Source organism: Mobula hypostoma, chromosome 27 (assembly GCF_963921235.1).
Source record: "Mobula hypostoma chromosome 27, sMobHyp1.1, whole genome shotgun sequence".
In the NCBI taxonomy this organism is placed as follows: Eukaryota; Metazoa; Chordata; class Chondrichthyes; order Myliobatiformes; family Myliobatidae; genus Mobula; species Mobula hypostoma.
The window spans coordinates 10,660,079-10,676,524 of NC_086123.1; the positions used below are offsets into that span (position 1 = coordinate 10,660,079).

Here is a 16,446-nt window from a genome sequence, read left to right on the forward strand (position 1 = left end):
AGATCAACATGATTAAATAGTTGCTAATTATATGAAAGATATTTCAACACAAATACGTTTTGCCCCAAAATATTTTTCGTAGTGCCATTCTGAATTAACCGGTCAGAATAAATTTTTGTAGGCACGTGCTTTGAGACCGTGTTGTTAGGTTAATAAGTAACAAAGTGTGGGTTCAGGGACTGAACTCACTTCAAGTGCTATTAAACTCAATAAACACATTAACAGTTTTCAACACTCCCACTTCCTCACAGAGAGAGAAGCAACGTCGGCGCTGCGGCGCTGGCAAAAGCAAAATTAATAATAAAAAAACTCACATTAAAGGGTATTTTTTTTTCATTTGCAGCGTTGTAAGCTTGTAATTTTGTTTTAACTATCGCTGTGTGGCTAAGTATTCTCAATTTCGAAGCACGTCTGACGAAAGTATGAATTGAACGTTTCAAGTTTACATTGTTTTTGAAGGCGTCAGCTCCGGAACTTTTCCGAGGTTGGTAATTACCCGTCCATGCGCTTGGATCATTCTCCGCGCAGCGACAAGAATCTAACTCAATCAGGAAATGAGTTGTTTTTCCTGAATGTAATATTTTTTTTGTACGAGATTAATCACCTGTGGGCAACTGATAACTTTAAACTTTCACGGAATAAAAAAAACAGTAACTCTAAATCCCTCACATACATAGCTGACGAATGCGAAGTGCGCGATGAATCTTAAAATGGGTACAAATTCGGTTTGAAATGAAATTCTGAAAGCAAGTTTGTTTAAAATAGAAGATAGCCAAGTTGTGGGTCATCGGCAACTGCGCCAGTGATGGGCTAAGAGATAATGGAATTTCCTTTCATTGCATTGTGCTAGGAATCAGTGTAATATTGTGTGTTACAGTTTCTGTTGTCGCATAATCGATAAAATAGTTGATATCATTTCCAGTCCGATAGGCTTAGATATTTGCATTTTGTAAACAAATGCTGCACCAATTGTAGAATTACAAAATTTGAGTGCGTTTTATTTTAACTGCGATCACGAAATTATCGTACTGATTTTTAAAATGCACTGTATGTTGACAGAGCACCAAGTGAAGATAGGATTATCTTCATGCGAGCGGTAGAGTCTGCAGGAGTACTTGCAGTACTCCGTGTATTAAGATGGAGAACTGGCCGGCTTTAAGAAGGACGCTCGAAGGAAACGAATTGTGGCCTTAAAATAAATTCCAGCGCCCTAAAAACAAGTAACTCCAAATACTATGTCATTCGCTTCAAAGAGGACTATCTCGCTCCGTTACAGCAATATTGTAATCTTACACCAGACTACATAATTAATAGCAAAGTAAGCAGACATAATGCGTATGCTTTGAATTAATCGCTAAAGTCTTAACCAAAAAGCGCAGATTTTTTTGTATTCGTCACTGGATAGAGGTATTTTCATTGAAGTTAAATCATGTTATTTTCGCAGAGTTACGCCACTCCGGCATTATACTCAGAGTTGCAGATAGACGCTGTTCTCTAATACCCAGCACTCTAACGCGTTCGTTATTACACATACACGGACTGCTATTGAGTTAATAGGAAAAAAATCCAGTTTACTCAAGTAAGTTAATCGGTCGGAAATTATTCTTGCACTTTTCCTCTGACGGCATGGCGCGAAGCATTAAAGGTCTCCTGATTGCTTTAATATTCCTTTTCCTTTTTAGTTTTAGTGGAGCATTTATGTCAGGGAAGGATGATGTCCCTGGGCTGGGGTGGAGGAGGGTCGTGGGGTGGTGGTAACCTACTCTCCCTTTGTCCTTTAGAGGGCGCTGTCAGCTCACGGTCCGGGATTGGGGCTTTGCCTTCACTTCGCCGAACCAGGCGATAACAAAGGGGAAAATTGAAAACCAGCCCCACAAATGGCCCGTACTTTCACGATGTAAGTCAGATCATCACACAGACACACATCATCATTTGCTGCGTCCTCCCGTACAGGCATTTATTATTGTGACAATAGTGGGGGGAAGGGTTGCGGTGAAAACATTATCAATTTGCAGTTATCCAGCTCTCATAAAATATATAATGCTAAGGAAAGTTAAGTTTACAGCAAAAGGGCAAGAAAATTCAAAAGCACAATGCTTAGTGTATATTTCGCTCTCGGGCGGATGTTTACAGGGCTACATTTCAAGAAATCCGGCCACAGATTATACAATCACAATCAATATGCATTTGTTCACGATCTCACTTCCGAAATCAGCGACGGAGACCACTGGTTTTCCCAGATCTGTCATTCTCCGAAAAATCTTAGATTGCCTGCCAATTAGCAGCCGTCTGTTTAAAGTAGAGATGATAGTATAAATATTGCCAGTAAAAACTGGAACGAAGCAGGAAGTATTAAAATGAAATAAGTTTTAATTCGGTTTTAATTCGCCCCGATGTCCTTTTGAAAGCATTCTCAGAAACGAGGGGATGGTTTAGAGAAAGGGACAACAATGAATTGTGCTTTTAACAATTAAAATAATATAATTTCAGACTACAGGGAGAAAATAATCTTGGGAACAATATTTAACTGCTTTATTTATGTACTGTATACAGATGAATAGATATTTGCGTGGCTCAGGTTGGTGTTGCTGCAATTTTACTGGCTTAAAATTCACCCACCATTTTAACAATAAATAGAATCTATTTTATTCTGCAGTAATTATGCAGAGCTCACAATTTACTGGCATGCTCAAAATTCTATTTCCACGGCGATTATTAATAAATAACTATCCCGAGACTTTCTCAAATTACAGAATTCGCGTCACTTGTCTGGTTAGAAACAGACGTCCTTTCTCGTGCAAATAGCAAGAAAATCGATGCGTTGCGCTGTTTACATACATAATTTAGCTGAGTAGATACTGTTATTTTATATGGAATTTGTTTAATGGAAATCAATAACCTATACTGGACGGGAGAGTTATGGAATATTCTTGGGTTCAGACTTCGCCAAGGACCTGTGGCACAGATATTTCAATGTTACAATTTTTGAAGGAAACAAAAAAAGGCTTAGTTAATTGCACTGTTTGTGTTCGGCCAGTCCAGTTCTATGCAGCGATAGGATTCAACTTTAATAATAATAAACTTGTAACAAATTAACGGACAAATTGCGACTTCAGTTGCTTTAGAACCGGTCCGTTTATTAATTCCTATTCACATATAACACGCGGTTTTCTGCCAGTTACACATTATTTTCTTTGAAAAGAAAAACGGCTAGTTGAAGTTGTGCGTCCCCACTCATTAAGGACTTGCGTTACAATATTTCATGAATTGTTTCTCTTGCAATGTCGCTTGGTACCCCGAATAAGTACATTTTCAAGAAAAGCCGATCAATTTGTGTACTTTGAACTAAAAGCGAAAAGCTGAGCAAAAGTGTTAAATCTATCGAGTGCCTTTTTCGGCAGGTACCGGTAATAATTGTTGAGACAAGTGCAACATAAAGCTGATTTTTAAAATGTCGACGAAAAGAATACACAAAGAATTTGGTCTAAACAAAATAATAAACACACTTTTGATTAATTAACCAGTTAACGAAGCGGGGTTTAAATCATATTCTACAAAGGGGTAAAGTCAAGTGAATTTAGATGAATTCTACATTTACCTCTTCTATTATTATTGGGAGAACAATTTTATTCAAGCGAATGAACTGATGTCGAAGTTACTTCCAAATCACCTCGCATTTACTAGCAAGAATGAAATAACACGCGGGAAACGAAAGTAAAATCTATAAAGGGCGTCCATTCTTTCTGTGAATAGAAATTAAAAATCGGCAAACGATTACCAATAAGTATAATACTTAAGAAATTTAAAAGTGCTTTAGTACTTTGCACGTGAATGAAATTCGCCGTGCTAAATAATTTTCGACGACATAAACGATGGGCATTTATATTATTTTAGCTTGGGGTGGGTATTTTCCCAGTAGCCCCGCTCCCATCTCCCTAAATTCTTTCTATATAATTGTTGGACGATCAACTTTAGGCGCAGACTGAAAATAATCAATAAATATTGTCTGGGGTGTTTAATGCTCTCTGTCGTCTACCCGAGAGGTCTGAAGCTGCAGTAAAACTGCCGGTGAAACTTGATGTGTTTGACGGAAACCGTGCCTAAAGTGGAATTAAACTTCACATTGTGGCACTGGACTTTCACTGTTGACTCGGTGAGATTTGCACAGCAGATCTTTAAAATTTGGCTAGTTGCTGGCTCTTCAGTCCGGGAAATATATCGATTTTTACCGCTGTATTATCAGTAGTTTGTTCGCGGCAAATGTTTATTCATCTAGATTGTAGTATTTTACTTTCAACAGAACACCTCAGAAGCACGCGTCTCATATTAAACATTAATCCCGCGGTCGGTAGTAAAATTGTTTACTTATTTAAAGGTTCTTCTGTGAGTTTATGGACTTGCTAGTCAGATCTAAAAGGAATGCTTGCGCTGTCGATGCGAACGACTACGTTTAATAAATGCACGACGGTGTTATTTTTATTACGTTTCTCCTTGCCTATCGACACATTGCCTTATATATGTCTATGTGTCTGAGCTCCCGTGGTTTCTTGCAAATGGGGACTGATGCTGATAGACTTACAACTTTATTATTACTATTGGTTTATTATCGTCACAAGGACTGATCAGTGAAAAAATTTTGTTTGCGTATCATCCAGACCGATCATTTCATGCAAAAGTACATGGAGGCAGTAAAAATAAAAAAAAGTGCAGAGTAAAAGTGTAACAGTTAAAGAGAAAGTGCATTGCAGGCAGATGAGTGCAAACAAAAACATTTTACTTGAAGTTGTAAATCTCAGCATTTCTGTGTATAGTTATGACAGGGTCCTTTTAAGTCATTTCAAAAGCGCTCTTAAAAACCTGCCATGAAATAATTAATAATTCACGTTCAAACCAGGAAAGGTACACAAATCCAAATATTGATTTCGTTCCTGCAAAGACGCTGTTATTAACGCGCACGGCTCGTTCTATTTGGCGCTTCAGTAACACGATTCCAGTAACTCAACGCTTGTCACTGGCCTAGTGCCATTTCAGGTTTTTTTCCACATATTTGTTTATTCTGTGGCGGCACCAACACGTCCAGTCAATGGCAGAGCCGGCAGGTCAGAGAGGAGCGACACTGGTCCCGTTGCTAGCAGCGCGCCCATTTACAGAGATGCATCAAACCTTGGATTACTGCGGGTCGGAGAGAACCAGCGGCGAGCACTGAGACCCTGAAGCTCCCGCAACCCCTGAGTGTAGATGACGCCGAGACAGGAACTCTGCGGGGTGGTGCTGGGGAGTTGTACTTTGTTCGGCTCATCTCGGGGATAAATTGCAAATATTTACTGACTTAAAGTGACAGAATGTTCAGCCTGCGGCAAAGAGGCTGTATAATCAGTCTATACCGGCTCGTAATTCATCACGTACACTCTGGGGGTAGAGGGGAAAGGTTGTCCGAAGGCTAAAAAAAAAGGCCCCAGCATCATTTCTTTTACTGGTTTGAAAGCCGTATTAGCATAGTGTAAGTTCAATGAAAAAAAATACTTTAAGTTGCGTGTATTCATTATAAAGAAACTTGTTGCAATATTAATAGCAATATATAATATATTAGGTCTTCAGACAGGATTCCCAGAGCAGGGCTGAAGGTTGCATGCATGGTATTGGAGGTCTTTAACGCTCACCCTCCGCCAGAGAGGTCAAATGCTTTATGTGACTTTTGTTGAGAGCTTCAGCACACGCGGGCTGCTGGGATCATATCAACTCAATGGCTGAAACTTCGGAGGATGCAGGAAAATTCAGGGGGTCGGGAGAGGGGGAGACAGGGAGATTGGGAATCACATCGCAAAGTCAGTGGCATTGTTACATTAGGAAAGTCAATATCATTTTTTTTGTGGAGTTAAGCTTTGTGGGTGGGACCATTAAAGAGTTCAAAGTAAATCATTGTAAGTATCAAAATACTTGTATGTCACCGTGTACAGGCATTCACAGTAGAACAAAGAAATACAATACAATCAATAAACTACACACAGAGAGTGACAAACAACCAATGTACAAGACAGACTGCGCAAATGCAATAAATAAATAGGCAAACTTCTAATAAATGCCGAGAACATGAGTTGTAGAGCTTTGAAAGTTGGTCCATAGGTTGTGGTGTCAATTCAGTGTTGAGGCAAGTCACTGGAAGTGTAGAGCTTAGCACAACGCTTTACAGTACAGGAGACCTGGGTTCAATTCCCGTCACTGCCTGTAAGGTGTTTGTATATGTTCTCCCTGTGACTGCATGTGTTTCCTCCGGGTGATTTGGTTTCCTTAAATTATCCTGTGACTAGGCTTAGATTAAATCGGGAGATTCTGGTGGGGGGGGGTTACGGCTTGAGGGGCTGGAAGGGTCTATTCTGTGCAATATCGCAATAAATTAAATAAAGGTTAGCCTCGCAGGTTCAGGAGCCAGATCATTGAAAGGTAACCACTGCTCCTGAATCTAGTGGTGTGGGTCCTAAGGCTCCCGTACCTCCTTCCTGATGGCAGCAGCAAGAAGAGAGCCTGTCTTCTTTGCCAGGTACAGTGAATGAATCTTAGCCACCCCAACAAATAGCTTGTTTAAAACCTGTACTAATTTACCTGATCTTCCCCATCTTGCATATCCACCTTATCTTGCCCTTGTTTATTTAAACTAGTTGCCACATTTTCTTTTGTAGAGCTGCATTTTGCTGTGGCTAGAATTATAATAAGATAACCTCTCAATCTCTTTCTCGCTCATTCTGTCCTTTGTGAGGATTCTTAATGCTCTGATTTTGCAATCGGCATTGGAAGAAAAATAGCACATTCTGGATGCTGTAGTAATTATTCAGAAGGATCAAGAGCATCTTCTTCACACTCCCCAATATAGTTTTCAGTTTGGCACCTTCTACAGAGCAAATCAGCAAAGTAAAAGAGGTTTTAACTCACTGTGTAAACATTTTATAGACAACAAAGGTTGAGACATACAGGTGATATTGGAATGAAAACTGAAATGGCAAAGGAAATTAAAGAAAAAATCTTAGTTTAAAAGGTTGAGACATACAGGTGATATTGGAATGAAAACTGAAATGGCAAAGGAAATTAAAGAAAAAATCTTAGTTTAAAAGTTTAAAAGCTATGATTTAACATTGAACGGAGGGGGTGAGTCTTACTGAGGCCCTGAGACATCCTTGAAACATAATGATGTCTACATTAAAAATCATTACAAATGATACTGGTTACTGCGCTTCTGCCCACAGAGGCCAGTTTATTAGGTACACCTGTACACCTGCTTGTTAATGCCAATATCTAATCAACCTGTCACGTAGCAGCAACTCATAGGATAAAAGCATGCAGACATAGTCAAGAGGTTTAGTCGTTCAGAGAATGCTGATCAGTTGGGATTTTCATGCACAACAGTCTCTAGACTTTACCGGGAATGGTCTGAGAAACAAAAAAAAACATCATATGAGCGGCTGTTCTGTGGGCAAAAATGTCTTGGCAATGAGAGGAGAATTGCCAGACTGGTACAATCTGAAATGAAAGTGACAGTAACTTTAATTACCGTGCAGAACAGCAGTGGTGTGCAGAAGAGCATCTCTGAACACACAATACATCAACACTTGAAGTAGATGGGTTACAGCAGCAGAAGACCATGAACATACACTCAGTGGCCACTTTATTAGGTACAGGAGGTGCCGCATAAAATGGACATTGAGTGTATTGGGGAGTTAAATACTCAGTCATCTGTCCCCCAACATCATGTTTTAGATTTTATGGCCAGAATAGTGTGCAAGACATTGAAGTTCATGTCAAATCACTTCCAGTGTTGATTTTGTCATTGAGATTGCATTGGTGCACCAAGTGGGGTGAGAGTACTTCAATGACTATCTTCAAGATATCCGCCTTGTAATGCAACATACATCAAGGTTGCTGGTGAACGCAGCAGGCCAAGCAGCATCTATAGGAAGAGGTGCAGTCGACATTTCAGGCCTTGTAATGCACTTTGATCTTAGAAGCCGTTGGCTTCTTCGTAATGAAGGCCCACTTGCTGCAAGTTATCACCATTTGTCAAATCTTGCTGCTGGGAATATAAATGTTGCATTTTAAACTGACACCAAAAAGTTGGTCACACACATCAAAGTTGCTGGTGAATGCAGCAGGCCAGGCAGCATTTCCAGGAAGAGGTACAGCCTGGCCTGCTGTGTTCACCAGCAACTTTCATGTGTGTGGCTTGAGTTTCCAGCATCTGCAGATTTCCTCGAGTTTGCGCCAAAAAGTTGGTGCTTTAGTTCAAAGTTGTGTTTTTTTTTGATTTTGCAGATTGAAGACGTGATGCACAAGCTAATCAGAGAACTCGGATATAAGAAAATCCAGTGATTGCAGAGAGAACGTTGGGATCAAGAGGTTAGATGCAGGTAGAAATTATTCAAATTCACCAAGTGCTGAAACACTGTATTTCTTTGAACTAATTTTGTGTTTGTCTTTTTGCTTGTATTATAGCATATTTCATTTTTTTATTAGTTTGTTGATTAGATATGCTTTCATGTTAACGGACCTGGGGCTATTGATGGCATCAATGTGTACAAACCTGAATGAATGTCTCTGCTTGAAATATAGAAACTTGGGAGGGGTCATCTGTCAGCAAGGTCTCCTAGGTCCCTGGGATACTGAAAGCATGACCATTTTGAAAGCATTATAAGAGATGCATAAATAATGAACAGTTTTATGAGTAAAACTGTCTCCTGTCTAAATGCCACCTGGATTAATGCTTAAATAGATGCAATGCTGTTTCTTCTTTGTCAACAGGAAATGAGCTTATGGGTGTGTGGCAGAAAAAGGGTTAAAATTGACTATGTATTGAGCTGTAATATTCAGCACTTTATATTTTTATCACGTTTGAATGGAGCGAAATAAACACCAAGCTGTTAAATTTCTAACAGTATCCATCTGGATAGGAAATGAAATTTCCAAGGCAGTTTTTAGTTCAGTTGTTTTATAGTTTTATAATAAAATTACAATGGAACGAAGTACAGTATACACAGAATCTGGCTTCTCTCCTAAAACAACCCACTGAGCTGTTGAAGATGGAGCAATATCAGTTGCTGAGGTTTATAACACCCATTGGTGTAAACTCTGCAAACAGTAGTCAGGTTTTCACCCACATTTGCATCTAGCATTTCTCTATAGCCATATATATATATCTTTTTTAAAAACGTTAGTTTATTTTCTCCAGTGGATAATGCAAAAGGGGTGTTTAAACAAACGTGATACTAGGAAAGGATGCCTGCAAGTAATTAATAGGGATATAGGGCAGTACACGCAGCCTCCTCATACCCAGACCAAGAAGGAGAAAACAGAGCTGGTCGATCCAGCTGGGAGACGTACAAATGAGCTTGTTGGGTGAAGGCGGAATCCAGGGCTGCATCAATACCGACGGTTGCACCTCACTGTCTAGACTCATAATTATAGAATGAGGGACGGAACTAAGAGCTCTTGGAGATTTGGATACCATAACTCCATTAAGGTTCAACTTCTTTATGAGATGGTGTGTGACGGATGTGCAGCAATGGCATAGAATCATGGTGAAATGAACATTCACGTTATGATACAAACATAAACTTCGGATAATGTTTAAATCCTGATGAACGTTCCATCCGCAACTACATCCCTAACAGCCCTTCCTTGAGACCTCTGTTTAGTTTGATGACATTTTGTTTGATAGCTCACTTGGCATTTAGAAGATTAAAGATGATCTTTGTGAAATAAACACTCTGTGGCCACTTTATGAGGTACCTTCTGTACCAAATAAAGTGGCCACTGACTGTATTTTCGTTATCGTTTGCTGCTGTAGCCCATCCACTTCAAAGTTCGACTTGTTGTGAATTCACAGATGCTCTTCTGAACACCACTGTTGTTATGTGTGGTTATTCAAAGGTTTCAAAAGTTTCAAAGGTATATTTAATGTCAGAGAAATGTATACAATGTACATCCTGAAATGATTTTTCTTCGCAACCATCCATGAAAAACACAGGAGTGCCCCCAAAGAATGAATGACAGTTAAATGTTAGAACCCCAAAGAACCCCCACCCCCAGCTCCCCTCCCTCCCGCACGTATGTGGCAGGAAGCAACGATTCCCCTGTCCCCCCACCAGCAAAAAAATCATCCTCACCCACCACTGAGCATTCAAGCGTGAGCAAAGCAACAGCAAAGACACAGCCTTGCAGTATTCCGAAGACTACTCGTTCACCCAGTATTTGACATACCATAGGGTCTCTCTCTCTCTCCCTAATAAGGGAGAAAGAGATGTCTCTGTTTCACAGCGAAAGGGGAGTCATAACAAACAACTCGCTGGCTTACGATATTAAAAGTCCGTTGTGTCGCTTTTTCCGAGCTCTGTGCCCAAAGACCTTGGGTCTCTGAGCTCACAGTCTTAGATCTTCTGACTCCCATGACACACCAATCTCCTGCCTGGACACCGACTTCCGATCCCCCCCATCTCCAGAGCCACGAAATTTCTGACCTCCAAAGGCGAGCAAAGCTCTTAGGCTGTGCTCTTGGCGTGCCGAGTAACAGCCAGTTATGAAACCCCAAGAGCGGGTCCCATTCCCGCAAAGAACCATAGTCAGTGTGTAACTCCAGGTCAGGGTCTTCAAAAGAACCCTGAAAGGGAAAGATAGAGATATTAAAGATAGAAATAGAACTGTTTCCAAACATGCACACAAAGCAATCAAGCAACACACATCAAAGTTGCTGGTGAACGCAGCAGGCCAAGCAGCATCTCTAGGAAAAGGTACGGTCAACATTTCAGGCCGAGACCCTTTGTCAGGACTAACTGAAGGAAGAGTTAGTAAGAGATTTGAAAGTGGGAGGAGGAGGGGGAAGGGGAGATCCAAAAATGATAGGAGAAGACAGGAGGGGGAGGGATGGAGCCAAGAGCTGGACAGGTGATTGGCAAAAGGGATATGAGAGGATCATGGGACAGGAGGCCCAGGGAGAAGGAAAAGGGGATGGGGAACCAGAGGATGGGCAAGGGGTATAGTGAGAGGGACAGAGGGAGGAAAAGGAGAGAGAGAAAAAGAATGTGTGTATGTAAATAAATAATGGATGGGATACGAGAGGGAGGTGGGGCATTAGCGGAAGTTAGAGAAGTCAATGTTCCTGCCATCAGGTTGACATTCCCTGTAAACGCTAGAGACTGCTTTCCGTGGAAATGTCAAACCACCTTGCCTGGCACAGACAATCATTCCACGGTCAAAGTCGCACAGATCGCACTTCTTCCATGTTCTGATATGTGGTCTGAAGAGCAACTGAACCTTTTGACCATGTCTGAATACGCTTATGCATTGAGTTGCTGCCATGTGATTGGCTGATTAGATATTTGCATTAAGGAGCAGGTGTACAGGTGTACCTAATAAAGTGGCCACTGATACTGACACAGCTTGACACTTACTGCGAGGATGGTTTCACTCACAAAATGAACGGAACATTGAGACAAGCAACTGAATCACCAAAGCACACCTACCCTAATGAGGGAAAATGGTATCAGTGTAGATAGGTACAACAGACAGCATAGTGGGCTGAAGGGTCTGCTTTTGTGCTGGGTAACTTTCTGTGATAAGGAAGTGTAGTACTCCATAGAGTATGAGTGTTCACACTCTCAGGATAAAGGCTGAGATATGGAAGAATTTATTCTTTCAAACGGCCGTTCTCTTTGGAATACCCAACCCTAAGTTGCTGTGGATGATGTGTTGCTAAATAGGTTCGACGCTGAGAAAGGAATATTTCTCGACTGCAACAAGATCAGAATTATGGGCGTTGGGCAAGAAAATAGAGTTGAGGCTACAGATCAGAGCAGCCATGACCTGTACTGAATGTCAGAGAGGGCTGGCGAGCTTGTATGGACTGCCCCTCAGCTGGTCATATTTTAGCAACACACACAAAAAATGCTTGTTGTGTGTGTTGCTTGAATTTCCCGCACCTGCAGATTTCCTCGTGTTTGCGTGGACATATTTTAAGCCGCTTTGTAGCATTCCCCTGAAGTGTCTTGAGGCATTTTAAAAACATGAAATTTGGCCAAGTAAGTTCTCCATAGTTGTGTTGTTAAAAGGCATTATTAAAAGTACAGAGGTATACGGTGTGAGATTGCGAGAGGCATGAACAGGATGAAAGCACATTGTCTTTTTTTGAGGGAGAGGTGCTGAAACTAGAGGGCACAGGTTTAAGATCAGAGGGAAGACATTTAAAAGGGGTGGCTTTTCCATGCAAGGGACAGCATGTATTTGGAATGGGCTACCAAAAATAGTGGTCGAGGTGGGCACATTGGCAACATTTAAAAGCCACCCAGATAGGTAGGCAGAGAGAAGTCAAAGTCGAGTTTATTTTCATGTACGCAAGTACATATATGTGCAGGTGTAATGAAAATCTTGCTTGCAGCAGCATACAAGGATTAGGGCGCCGTGGGCCAGATGCAGACAGCTGGGACTAGCTCACTGGGCAAGATTGTCGACATTTACAATTCAGGCCGAAGGGCTGTAAGACTCTTTGACAGTATTTATACGTAGACCATTTATAGTGGGGATAAAGTATGGGTTAAAAAAAATCGAATCAATAAGACAATGTATGCACGGCATACATAAGTAAAATTAGCTGCATTTCTCAAGCACTTTTGACTTCCTCAAGACATTGACTTTTTCACTGATAGTGTGCACTGTGTTTAAATAACGTCAACATAGGGCATTTAATCTGAGCCGTACCCTCCAAATATCCGGACCTGCCTCTCGGTTTTTTTGCACTACCTTACTTTCCTTTGTTCTATTTTATATTTATGATTTATAATTTAAATTTTTAATATTTACTAGTTTTTACTATTTTTAATATTCATAATCCAGGGAGCGGGAAGCGCAGATTCAAATATCACTGTGATGATTGTACGTTCTAGTATCAATTGTTTGGCGACAATAAAGTATAAGGTATAAAGTGTTTAAGCTTGAGGACATCACAAGGCCAAAACACAACCAAGGAGTTCAAGTCTTTATACAAGCTGGCTATTATTGTGAACAATAACGTTTCACATTAATTTAATTATTATTCATGATTCACAATTTCTGTGACTGATTTCCATTGTGATTCAGGATGATAAAAGGACGCCATTCTTGAGGTAAGTAATAACAATGTATTAGTCTGGATGCAGTGGGTAAAACACACAGTTTGGTGCAAAAGGCTTAGTCACTTATATAGCTAGGGTGCCTAAAACTTTTGCACAGGACTGTATTTGCCAACGTCGAGCAGAGAGTGAGTTTGTAAATCTGGAGGGAGCAAAGGATGTTGGCAATGGCGAGGGTGGAGCGCCATGGGAGGTGTGTGGGACAGGTGGCAGAGAAGGAATTCCGGGGCATGAGGTGGCAAGAGTGCAGACGCACCCAGCCCTGAAACACCAGGCAAGGTCATTTGATTCCAAACAATTGGTTTATTGATCATTACAGAATATCTCTCTGCTCCCTCCCCTCTCCCTTCCCCTTTTCCCAACCATGATTCCCCTCTCCCTGCCCCCTCCCCACACTCAGCCCACAATTGAGACCCATATCAGAATCAGGTTTATCATCACTCACGTATGCCATAAAGTTTGTTTTTTTTTGTGGCAACAGTACAGTGCAATATGTAAACTCTTACAGAGGTTATATTTCATTGTTTCCATTATTTTATAGATAGCTGTAACTTTATAAATTGTACCATTATGGTGGCCTGTCAGAATGTAATAGTAAAATTAATTAACAGGAAGCTGCTTTAGTGGGCATTTAGCAAAATCAGATACATTTTATAAAATAATTTGGGAACATGCCACTCAATACCTTTGAAGATACTTAGCCAGTATATCAATATGCAATCCTATTCTGACTCCACTGTTTGGTGGATGAAAATTGAAACATGGAATTATTTTCCAGGAAATCTCTATCCTTGGTGAGCACTGCTCATGCAAACCAATCCTAGGTACCAACAGTTAATCAACAGGAAGAAAAAGAGCTCAAAAGATGTTTCTAATTAACAACTATTTAGATGGCATGACAATAATGCTTACAAGTATCCTAAATTGGAAACTCCCAATCATTTTCATGTTAAAACAACAAAAGAAACTAAACAACATACATCAAAGTTGCTGGTGAACGCAGCAGGCCAAGCAGCATCTATAGGAAGAGGCGCAGTCGACGTTTCAGGCCGAGACCCTTCGTCAGGACTAAAGAAACTAAACATATTGTTTTCATCTTTAGAGATTAGCATACTGGCAGGGATAAATTAATGAAAATGAGCAATCCTTAATCCAATTCACAGAGTTGTTATTATTGTGCAAACCTGTTGCTACTGGATAAGCTGGTATTTTAAGTAACTTTCCCAAAAGTAGAATGTCAAAAGAATAAAGCTCGGACTTGTTCACAAAAAAATGGTTCTTCATGAACTAATAAATTATATTGCCACACAAAAGGTTACTCCTTAAGGTGTTTCCAATGTACTTCTGGTGTTTTATTTTTTGAAGTTTCTGTTGTTATCTGTTTAAGGTATTGAGAGAATATTTTGAAGGAAAAACAGAGTGAGATTAACGTGATAATGCTGAGTTAATTTATATGTGAAGCTTCAAATAACTGCTCTGAAAAGCTCAGAAGTGGAAGTTGAGGTCGGGTTTGCCAGTGAAACAACAACTATTCTTGTTGAGTGAGCCTTAACAGAGCCGAACAGGGACTAGACAAACAGATCCTGACCTGAAAATGAATAGAGAAGCCTAACGTACTGTACAGTTTTTCATAGGGTGATAACCAGTTGTGAAATGAACTTCCCCAGTGAATATTATTGACCCAGGACATAGACCACACCTGAAGAAGAACCCTACTTCATGCTTTGAAAAGGTTGGCTAATTACTTGTGTCACATAGCTAGCGTACACGTACGGCTAGGAATTTTAAATATTCTTTTTATGGCAATTGGCGTTTTAACACAACAAGTGACATTATCCAGAAAGATTTGACTGGGAGATTCAAATATGGGATTCTCTGGTACAGTACTGCTGACAGAAGAGATAATGAATAAGTAATAGTTTTATGCTTTCCACAGGTTTGCATCAATTGGGTAAATATTTTTGCATATTCATATTTAGCCCCCTCTGTTATCTTCCAACTTCTCCCTTGCTCCCATCAGCACAAGGCTGCGCGCTTAGCCCCCTGCACTACTCACTTCACACTATGACTGCGTACCTAAGCGTAGCCCCAACGCCATATTCAAGTTTGCTGACGACACCGCTGACGCAGGCCGAATCAAAGGTGGTTATGAATCAGTACACAGGAGGGAGATTGAAAATCTGGCTGAGTGGTGCCATAACAACAATCTCTTACTCAATGTCAGCAAGGCCAAGGAGCTGATTGCTGATTATTGACTTCAGGAGGAAGAAACCAGAGGTTCATGAGCCAGTCCTCATCGAGAGATTAGAGATGGAGGAGTCCGCAACTTTAAATTCCACGGTACAGTATTATTATTTCGGAGGACCTGTCCTGGGTCCAACGTGGGAAACATGGCAGTGCCTGTAGGAGTTTGTGAAGATTTGGCATGACATCTAAAACTTTGACAAACTTCTGTAGATGTATAGTGATATTGACTGCTACATCACAGCCTGGTATGAAAACACCAATTCCCTTGAACAGAAAATCCTAAAGAAAGTAATGGATAGGGCCCAGGCCATTGCGGGTAAAGCTCTCCCTACCATTGAATACATCTACACCAAATGTTGTTGCAGGACAGCAGCATTCATCCTTGGGGACCTCCACCACCCAGGGCAAGCTCTCTTCTCACTGCTGACATCAGGAAGAAGGTATGCGAGCCTTAGGATTCACACCTCCAGTTTCAGGGACAGTTATTACCCCTCAACCATCAGGCTCCTGAAATAAAGGGGATAACTTCACACATCTTCGCTTGCCCCGTCATTGAAATGTTCCCACAACCTATGGACTCACTTGCAAGGACTCTTGGTCACAAGTTCTCAATACATATAGCTTATATTTATTTATTTTTATCTCCTTCTGAAAAAGAAAAGCTTCAAGTTCAGAGAAATTATATAAAGGAGTACACACTTTTCTTTGATATATTAAATTGAGGAAGAACCTGGTGTTTTACAGTACATTTGACATGCTCGAAGAATCAGGGTCTGATCTTGTGTGTATATTAGCAAATGGAACAAAATTTCATTATAAGTAAAAATAGAAGAAGAATTCCTGGAGATTTTGAAGTTTTGTGTCACCTTTTACATCCAAATTCTGATTGTTTTCTGCAGCCCATCAGTAACCATTCTTTACCCCTTCTGGAAATTCTTTCTGCAATACAGACTGAGTAACAAAGAATAGAAACAAAAAGGAAAAATCTCCTGAAATATTTAAATTTGAGGCAACACCCTGTCCAGCAATGGATTACAGGTAACTTCACTCCGTC

The 16,446-nt window shown here is 40.5% G+C and overlaps 1 long non-coding RNA gene across 3 annotated transcripts in view; it reads left to right on the forward strand.

Annotated features, from left to right (window-relative positions):
- Positions 1 to 265: 265 nt before the first annotated feature.
- Positions 266 to 16,446, forward strand: part of LOC134338430 (uncharacterized) — a 159,776-nt gene continuing 143,595 nt past the window's right edge. For 2 of the 3 annotated variants that reach the window (XR_010016227.1, XR_010016225.1), the window contains exons 1-3: positions 266 to 484; positions 1,445 to 1,579; positions 8,302 to 8,396. This is a non-coding gene — a long non-coding RNA (uncharacterized LOC134338430). Of the gene's footprint in view, positions 485 to 1,067; positions 1,319 to 1,444; positions 1,580 to 8,301; positions 8,397 to 16,446 lie in introns of those variants that run through there. The other variant, XR_010016226.1, reaches the window with a different exon arrangement.